This window comes from Falco naumanni, assembly GCF_017639655.2.
Source record: "Falco naumanni isolate bFalNau1 chromosome 3 unlocalized genomic scaffold, bFalNau1.pat SUPER_3_unloc_1, whole genome shotgun sequence".
NCBI lineage: Eukaryota > Metazoa > Chordata > Aves > Falconiformes > Falconidae > Falco > Falco naumanni.
Window position 1 is genome coordinate 59,627 of NW_024427318.1, and position 8,158 is coordinate 67,784.

Sequence of the window (8,158 nt, forward strand, 5' to 3'; positions counted from 1 at the left end):
CGGTCTAAGTTACCCCAGGATAGTGATAACTGAGCTCCGCTAAGCCCATCCCTCATCAACTTGTTACCCATGACAATTAAAGCAGTGATTCTTAAAAAGAAGCAAGATCAGCCTGGCCCGGGAATTGAGTCTGGGCCATGGCAGCAGGAGTGGTGAATCCTAACCACTAGACCACCAGGGAAGCGGCAGGTGGGTGTTGGTGCCCACCACCACCTGTGGGGCCGCGTGCACCCTGCTGCCACCGCCTGTCCCTCCATGTGGTTTTCTTCCACGTGTGGATGCAGTTGGCGATGGGTGAACAGTAGAGATTGGTACCACACCATGGGTTTGGGGGGGGTGCGGGTGGCGGGGAGGAAATGGAGAATTGGTGTTTTGCCAAACTCAGGTGCAGGCATAATGGAAGGATTATTTTTAAAAATTATTTACAAATTCAGCTTTCAGGAGAAAAGGTGGGTCAGAAGTGGGATTTGAACCTACGCCTCCATTCGGAGACCAGAAACCCCCAGGCAGGGACAGCAGAGCCTTGAGTCTGGCGCCTTGGACCACTCGGCCATCCTGACACTGTTGGAAGTTTTCTTCACCCTTCTCATCCTCAAGAATTAACCCTTCCACTTGACCTTTCCTGCCTCCTTTATAATGCCCCCCAAATTTGCCACTTTATTTTTTGCAGCAGTAAAACCCTCTTCTGGCTGTTTTCTGCTCCTCTGACTCCATCGCTCCATCCCTGGCTGCACAGCCTCTGTTGCCCACTCAGGATAACGCAAGGATTTATTTTTGGGGAAGAGCCAGACCAGCCCAATTTACACTGCAACATGCTGCCATCCTGGCTGCAATTCGGTCAGCGCCTCTAAAATGAAAAATTAGGAGAAAGATGAAAAAATAAGATGCATGTTTACATGCTCGTGGTGCTAGTAAAATCCCCAAGTTAATTTAATTTAACACCAACGCAGTTTTACTTTCTATTTGTATTCCCTAACCAAATTAACCACTTTTTCCTTATTATTTGCCTCTTGGATGTCTCCCGGTCACTTTGGGATTCCTCATTGGTACCTTGGAGTTGCAGGCTGTTGTGGATCAGGTTAGGAAAGGTGAAAATGGACTGTGTTTTGCATCCTTCATCCCCAGCAGATCTTGTAGAACTGGGTAGCACGGGCCTGTCCTCTCACCATGGGTATCTTTCCTTGTGTGCCTGGGCTCCCCATGGGCATGCACACACACACGCACACACACACAGAGGACATCATAGATGGTAAAGGTTCAGAGAGCAGCTGGCTAAGCTTATGAGGAGGGAAAACAAAGACACTGCAAAATACTGAGGGTTGTTAGATGCTCAGAAATGCCTGGCAGGGATGATGGAGCTGAAGGAGCTCAATCAGGCTGGGCTCAACCTCTCCACCCTGACCTCTGTACCTTTTCCTGTCTCTTGGAGACACACAACCCCACGCCCTGCTGTGACTTTCCACCTTCCTTGTGTTTCTGAGATGGGCATCCTGCACCTAAGGCTTTGCCTTGTAGCATGCCCACCGTGGGTGCCATCCTCTGGTCCTCACCACCTCTCCTGCATCCTGACCATCCACTGCTGGTATATGGGGACTTCTTGAGCCAAAAGGAGTTGCAGGAAGGTGGTAACTCACAGCTACAGTCACAGAGAAGCTTGTACAACCCCACTGGGCAAAAGGTACCTGGTACTGATGTTTTAGGTCAGCCAGAAAGCATTTGCCCACACCAAAGGAGAGACTCTCCGTCACCTGTGGCTGCTCTGCCGTGGCCATGCTTTTCCATCCCTCTCAGCAGCAATGGGGATGCTCTGCTGGAGTCTACGTGGGAAGAAGAAGGTGCTGAGCTGTTTCCCTGGGGGGAAAAGCTGGGATAAATCCTGGGCAATCCTGGGCAGTTCCCTTTGCATGGGCATCTGTGCAAGGGAAAAAGCAGCCTCCTTCATTTCTGCAGGGTTTCCCCCTCAGGAAAAGGGGTCAGCTAGCTCTTGCCCGACAGAGCTCAGCCTTGTCAGACCTTTTCCACCTTCTTGGGACAGATGTGCTCCAGGGAAGAGCCAGGAACTGGGAGCAGCTCTGGTCTCCCCATGCCCCCTCGTGGCACAACCCCATGCATGGGGATAGGGCAAGGGCAGGGACTGGTGCTCCCTCTCTCTGCTCCTTGCGCTGGTCCCAGTAAAGGGACTGGTGCTGCACTAGGAGGCAGGGCACCCCGTGTCAGTCTCTCCCTCCCTCCCTGTGCCCATCACCTGGAGTCTCTGGCTCAGTATTTGGTGCGGACAGAGCCCCGGGGCTGGGGGCTGTTGCGTGCCTCGACGGACCTGGCAATGCAGCGGGGCTCTGCCTGCCCCACACCAGCACCCTCTGCCCCAGCCCCTGCTCGGAGCGCATCCAGGATTCCTGGAGCAACCCCTTCTCCCCTTCGCCTTCAGCACTCACCTGATCCAACCCCTTCCTGTGTCCTCCCCTATGCAGCCGAGCTGCAACGCTCCCAGAGCCAACGCAAGGTTGTTGGTGTCCCCCAGCACCAAGGCTTGGCCCCATGGCCTCCCTCGGGAACTTCCACCCACTGCCACCAGCTGGGAAGTGATGGAGCAGGGAGACTGCAGAAATCAGCTCCGCTCCCTCCTTCAGCGGAGAGGCAGGGGTTAAATCCCCGGGTGTTGGGGAGGCCAGGATTTAGAGATAATTCCCCACCCTTGCACTCTTTCAAAACCAAATTAAGATTTTTGTTTCCTCTCTGCTCCCCGGTTTTCCCAGCCAAGGAGGGATTAAACCACCACCAAACCCCCTGCACCCACCGTAGAGAAAAGCATCCACGTGGTTTCAAATCTGACGGGCGGGCGTTGTTGGAGGCAAAAATCCAGGCTCCTCTCTCATTCCCCTGCTGCATTTCTTTGTCTTGTTTGTAGAGTTGTGTTTTCCTTGGCTTTCATGGCCATCTCCTCCAGCAACAAGGAGGGATAAGTTGGTAAGTGGGAATTCCCCCTCCTGCCCACCCCCAAGCACATGACTCCCGAGCCTGGAGCTTTTAGGGGGGCAGAGTAATCTGTTTGTACCAGCCACGTGGTGAAAACAAGGTTTGGGCCGCTTTTCCAGGTGCAAGACATAATTTCTTGCTTGCGCTGCTCCCATCCCTGATGCTGATCGGACAACCAGCCCGGTGTCCCCCTTTCCCACCTGAGGGATATGCCCTATTGCCCCAGAGAGACCCCCACATGCTTCCCCACCATTGCAATACTCAAAATATCCCCTCCTGTGTAGAGGGATTTTTAAAGGACCAAGGACGTATGTTACCATTGTCTGGGTTGGACAACCCAGGCCTGTTAGTTAAAGCTGCAGAGCAACTTTAAACTGTCCTGGGGATTTGAAGAATCAATCAGCAATATGCAGGCGGGCGGAGGTTATCCTTATTCAGCAGCGCTGGGTGCATGGGGGAGCGCTCCACCAAAGTCATGCACGCCGAGGGGACTTTTCAGTCCCCCCTTTATACAAGCTACTCAGACCTACTCATTAGTTTTCCAAGAAATAGTTTATATATTCATTACAGTTCTGGGAATTCATTTACATATCTCGTGCCTGCGCAATGTCCTCGAGGAGTTGTCTCTACGCAGACTCTACTCCTTAGCAGTCATGTTTAAAGTCTCCATCTTCGCGACGTTGCATGTACAACAGGAATCTAAGACAAAATGTCCCTTCTAAAGATAACCAACCCAAGGACTTAGCAGTCTGTGCATCCGTCGTGTGGCAATAAGGGTCCTTGGACATTTCCCGACTTTTAACTCAACGTAGGTGTGTCATCCTTTAGATAAGTGGTACGGCATTCGTTATTCACTACAGAGTTTCAGGAGGGTTGGACTAGATGATCTTTAAAGGTCCCTTCCCACCCAAACCATTTCATGATTCTATAATAACATTTCTAAAATGGACAAAAGAACAAGTATTGTATTTCTACTAAAGAAATCTTAATATACTCAGTTCAGGCCCAGTGTGTGCCAGTGTCATACTCCTCATAATATTATGAAATATTATGAAACTCAAATGTGTTTTAGGTACCTTAATTGTGGATTTCAGAGCTCAGTTTAAGCTTCAATTTTCTTCTAGTATTAAAGGTGCTGTCTAGAATCTTTCCACCATAGAATTAATTGGTTTTAATATACGCTGTTCCCTCTGACTTTCCTCTGCTGCTGCTTTGCTGGCAGGTGCCAATCTCCTGCAGACACCACGAGCACAAGCAGGAGGGAGCAGGGCTGCAGAGAGCCAGTCGCAGGGTTGTATGGGTCACATCAGCTGTGACATGATGTGTCCTCAGGCACCACGGGAGACATTGGGAAGGTGCTGGTCAGAGAAGCTGGCAAGCACATGGTGTCATTTCTGGAGCACCGGAGATACAAGATTTTTCTGCCTCAAAGTGCAGTTCACATTCCTGTAGCTGGCACTGCATGGTGACAAGGTTCACATTATTTGACTTTATTTTTGTTTCTTTTGTGGTTTTGCTTAGCAATATTAGCACTTATACGATCTCTAGCAGGCTCTGCTATTAACACCGTGCAGGAGGGGCTAGAAATCAGGGCCATAAGCACCCATCAGTCAGCTGAGGGGAGCGTGCTTGAGCCTGTAGGCCACAAACCCTGGGAGGACAAGGAGTGTGAACAGATAACAACCAGCAGGGTGAGTCAGGCCGAGAGAAGATAAGGGAATGAGGCACCGATGGGCCAAGGAGAGGTAACACCTTGCTGTTAATTGATGATGTAAACACTTCCTTAAAGTGTCCTTTGTTTGTAGTTCAGCACCAATCAGGGATGGCCTAGAATGCAAGGCTTAGCTTAAAGAACCAATCTGTTTAAAGCGCGCAGCTTCTGAAAACGTATATAAACTCGTGAGTGTGTGCAATAAACTGACATTTGCTTGCATCAAGCAGCATCCCATCTCTTCATTCACTGCAACACCGCATTAAAATGAGGAGGGAACAGAATTCACACTGCTATGGCTGTTGTGTTTGCTTAGGCACAGGTGTTCTGTGAGATGGCTTAATGAATGTAGATTTTTATAGGGAAACCCTTTTATTCAGACATGTTGGATGATGTTCACAGGGATTTTCTTCAATCAGTCAGACCTTTCCTCATGGCTGCTTTCTCCAGCCAGCTACTCAAAACTCATTCCATACTACTTCCACTGCCAATAATTCACTTCACCTTCAGGATACTGGTATGATCCCTTATTTTAGAAAAAATAATTAAAATAAAAAAACCCCACAGATTATTGCACAGTTCTGATTTTGCTAGCTCTCCAGCTGTGGGCAGAAATGAGTCAGGCAGAATTTATTGCTAACAGAGTCTATCTTCAGTTAGAAAAGCTATTTTTTGCTAACAGTGGTTTGCTGGTACTTATGTGTAATATGGGACAGGCAGTATCCTGACATGCCTCAAGCTATTAATTCTCTTTACCAACCACTACAGGTTGTTACACTCAGCTGGGCAATGCAACTGCATTTAGGCCTGTGCTCTAAACTAGATTTCAGTTTGGCAAGAAACCACACTTTAAATCTTTTAAGACAGAAGATCTCTTTTTTTCTTTCATCTCTGCCTTTCAGAACTCCATGATCAGTGCAAGTACTCTGAATTTTGAAAATGCTGACTATAATTTATTTGCTACTAATTAATAGTACACAAAGGAAATTGAAGGTGTTGTTTGCTTTACTAAAGCATAAACGTTTTGAAAGTCACCATGTTCGTGGGGAGGTTTGCTTTGGAGCAAACCGTTCAAATACAAGACGTTTGCATAGTCTGAATGAACTTTGAAAATGACACTCAAATGTCACATTTCTCTGAGTCTTGTCACAGTGTTCGTCCCTTCAGAGACTTATCTTTTGGGAGCTATTTACGTAGAAATGAGTGTTAGAAGCTGCATGTTAAGTCTTTTTCTTGGAGATTTTCTGAAATTGGTGTGTCCTTGTTTCACAGAGCATGTCTTCACTGAATGGAATTAATGAGTTTTATCACAGGCTATGCACTGCAAACATCTAAGGACAATTCCCTGTAAAGCCAGTTATTAGGATTTTGCTTCTCTCTTTGTGTTTGGTTAATCTGGAATAGGTTGAATGATCATAAAGTTGTTTGTAGCGCTAGGTATGAAACACCACTGGTGTCCCACACGTATCACACTGCCTACATGACAAGCTTTTGTGTACCACACAGTGTGTTTAGAACCAGGGCTCTTGTGTTGCTCCCTGCTAAACCCACCGTGCTTTGTGTGGCCCAGGGACTTGCCTCGGAGTGTTGAGTGTTGAGATTTTAGTGGTTTACTGAATTGTTTCACGAAGTCTAGAAAAACAGCATTAACTTGTTCCTTCCTAAGATCTTAGTACTCAAAAGAAAATTTTCCGGGTTTTTCTCAGTTTTGTTTTAGAAGTCAACCTTTCAAATAGAGTTAGTTATATCTGTGATTTGCATATGGACTTTGGGAAGGGAAGTAGTAGGAGTAAAAGATCTCAACCTGGAAACCGACAGTCTTAATTGCTTTTACTAACATAAGAGCTGCTGGACTAGCGCAAGAACTGAGTAGTAGCAGGAAAAGTGGGGGAAATAGTGTTTTCTATAACTTAAAATTTAGGACACCTGGGAGTGGTAAGGCATGAAAACTGAATACAGGCAGAGAAAACATACATTAATTTTTGATTCTGGCGTGTAGGAAGTATGGTTTATTTACGTCTCCCTCTCTCTTACTTTCAAAGAGTCTCTTATACGGTACCTCTTTAGTTTGTCACTAGAAATATACCATAGAGGAAGACATTAGACTGCTTTGGAGAATTCTAATTACGGATGGGTTTTGAGGATGACTTTACGTGAACTGTATTTATATGAAATTATGGTGTGCTTTTGTGGTTTTGGAGTTCTGTTTTTTTTAACAGACCTAGACTGATTGATATAAAATTATGCTGCCTATTATTTCAATTTTCCTTAGCGTATATATTCAGAAACTAAAGTAACACAATAGGACATGATACTTGCACCAGGATATTGCAATGAAAGTTGCAGTGGGGGCCAAGGAGAGGGGTTGTCATCTCTAATTTTACTTCTCTCCCACTGATGACCTTGTTACTTTCAGAGGATACCGTTTGTTTTAATACGCTGACAGTGGCATAAAAGCTGATGGAAAAGCAGTCCATTTTCTTAAAAAAGTAAAGGAGCTAAGGGGAAAGGGAACTTTGTATTAGCTTAAGTGTTCTTGCAAATCAAAGCTGTTTTGGGGTTGGGGGCGAGGGATACTTAATCTTGCAGACTTCACAGAAATGTACGCCCTGTTCGGTAGACTTGGGTAGAAGAATGGTATGGGTTTTAGGACATTTTGCCTTGTCCCCTGAGATTGCAAGGTTGTTTTATCATGGGAGCAAACATCTTGAAAAATTACAGACTGGTAGAGGTTTTTTTAAAACAATGTTTTCATTTAAACAAACGTTTGGTAAAAATGTTTTACTTTGATATCTGCACCTCTCATGGAGTGAAGTTGATACAGTATTTGTGCAGAGCTGCAAAAAAAAGGGATTTTTCATACCCCAAAGCCATGCAGTCGCAGTGATGTGTTGTACCCACCTGTATCCCACCCTCCCACTCTCCAAGCTTTAGGTCACCTTTTTGTCTGACATCTGTACAACATAGTTGATGGGTTTTTTCCTTAAAACTTGCATGGAAGTTTCCATGTTTTCAACCTGTAGCACAATATTTTTCAAATTGTGTATTTCTGCCTGCTCTGTCAAGTTGTTGATTTCCATGACTTTAGTCAATGTTTCTGAGTGTACGCTGGAGCTGAGGGCTCACTTCTGAAATAGATCTCACATGGGTTATAAAATGGTATTGTTATAAAGGTGATGGGCTGTAGAGGAATGAAGCTGGGTTAATTAGCATTGGTAATATACAACTGTGGGCTGGCTTCAGGGGCGGTGGGTTGGCCGATGTAGATAAAGTGCAGCTGTGGCTGTTTCTGTGAAGTGGTTGAGAGCCAAGGAAGAAAGAGCAGCCAAGGGAGAGAGGAAAAAAGCAAGAGGAGAGCGAACAGACGCCCTGGATGAGGAGAGACGAGGAGAAGGCAGCAGAGGGGCTGGCACGGAGAGTGTGTTGGTATGAAATGGTAAAAGACATTGTTGCAGCTTGATAGTCTGGAGA

At 46.3% G+C, this 8,158-nt stretch overlaps 1 non-coding gene across 1 annotated transcript; it reads right to left on the bottom strand.

The window, feature by feature from the left end:
- Window positions 1-452: 452 nt before the first annotated feature.
- Window positions 453-560, bottom strand: TRNAL-CAA. Its single transcript has 2 exons — window positions 523-560; window positions 453-498 (listed from the first exon to the last, which is right to left on the bottom strand). It is a non-coding gene; the product is annotated as a tRNA-Leu (tRNA).
- Between the last annotated feature and the right edge of the window lie 7,598 nt (window positions 561-8,158).